Source organism: Pleurodeles waltl, chromosome 5 (genome assembly GCF_031143425.1).
Source record: "Pleurodeles waltl isolate 20211129_DDA chromosome 5, aPleWal1.hap1.20221129, whole genome shotgun sequence".
Taxonomy (NCBI): Eukaryota; Metazoa; Chordata; class Amphibia; order Caudata; family Salamandridae; genus Pleurodeles; species Pleurodeles waltl.
The window spans coordinates 1591845433-1591847165 of NC_090444.1; positions in this window are offsets into that span (position 1 = coordinate 1591845433).

Consider the following 1733-nt stretch of genomic DNA (forward strand, 5'->3'; position numbering starts at 1 on the left):
TTCACACTATTTGGCTCATATGAATACCTAGTAATGCCATTTGAGTTGTGCAATGCACCTGCTGCCTTTCAGTTCTTCACTAATTAAGTTTTGAAATACTTTTTGGATGTGTGTGTGGAGGCTTATCTTGATGACATCTTGATATACTCTCTTCTATGACAGGACATAAGAAAAATGCAAGAGCCATTTTAAAACAACTATGAGATAGCAAACTGTTAGACTTTTCATCCATGGCGTGGCCTCCCTTAACTTTTTGCCTCTGTTTCCCAGGTTGTTGATGTGTGCTGGACTCTGTTTTTGCTGTTTTTGTTACTCTGGGCACTTTACCAGTGCTAACCAGTGCTAATGTTCAAGTGCTCCTTTACAAAATGTGTATGTAATTGGCTTATCCATGATTTGGCATATTTGATGTACTAGTACGTCCCTAGTAAAGTGCACTATAGGTGCCCAGTGCCTGTAAATCAAATGCTACTAGTGGGCCTGCAGCACTGGCCATAAGTAGCTCTGTAATCATGTCTCAGACCAGTCACTGCAGTGTCTGTGTGTGCAGTTTTAACTGTAATTTCGACTTGGCAAGTGCACCCACTTGTTAGGCCTTAACCTTCCCTTTTCTTACATGTAAGGCACCCCTAAGGAAGGCCCTACGTAGCCCTAAGGGCAGGGTGCAGTGTATGGTTAAGGTAGGGCATATAGTAATGTGTTTATATGTCCTGACAGTGAACTATTGCTAAATTTGTTTTTCACTGTTACAAGGCCAGTCCCCGTTAACATGGGGGCTACCTTTAAATATTATTAAAGTGTAGATTCCCTTTGGGAGCGAATAGGCATGTGGAGTTTGTGGTCTCTGAGCTCACAATTTAAAAATACATCTTTTAGTAAAGTTGATTTTAAGATTGTGTGTTTGAAAATGCCACTTTTAGAAAGTGAGCATTTTCTTGCTTAAACCATTTCTTTGACTCTGCCTGTTTGTGGATTTCCTATCTCGGTCAGTTTGACAGTTGGGCTGGTTGCACCTCTCACTAGACAGTGACACAAAGGGAGCTGAGGTGTAGTCTGCATTTCCTTATGAGCCATCTGTGCTAGGAAGCTAGGAACGAGGGGAGGAGTGGTCACCCACACCTGAAAAGTCTGTGCTTGCCCTCACACAATGCAGTCTCCAACCCCCTGGTGTGTGTCTGAGGCCTGGCCTGGGCAAGGCAGGATTTCACAATCAAGAGAGACTTTCCTTTGAAGTAAGCCTACTTCAAAGGGCAAAATGGGTATAAGAAGGGCACCCAAAAACACAGACTTTAGAGTACTTCTGGAAACCAAAAGGAACCTCTGCCTGGAGAAGAGCTGAAGAGCTGAGGAAGAAGAGCTGTCCTGCCATATATTTGCCTGTGACTGTGCTTTGTGGAGCTATCCTGCAGTTGCTGCTTCTGCCTGTGCTAGAGGACAAAGACTGGACTTTGAGTTGCCTTCCTTCTTGTGAAGATCTCCAATGGCTTGATTTAAAACTTGCCTCCTGTTGTTTGAAGTCTCAGGGACAGAAAATACTTCTCTCTGCCAGCGCCTGGAGCCTCTTGACAGACTCCTACTCTGCTAAGTGGCCATCAAGTTTCTGGGGCCCTGAGAAGAGAAGCTGGCAGCCCAAGAGTGAGAAATCCGTGCACAGACCGCCGTGCAGGGAACAGATTGACGCAACTCCAATCTGCAGCTGAAAAATCGACGAGCCGCCAGCTTTGCGGCTGGAA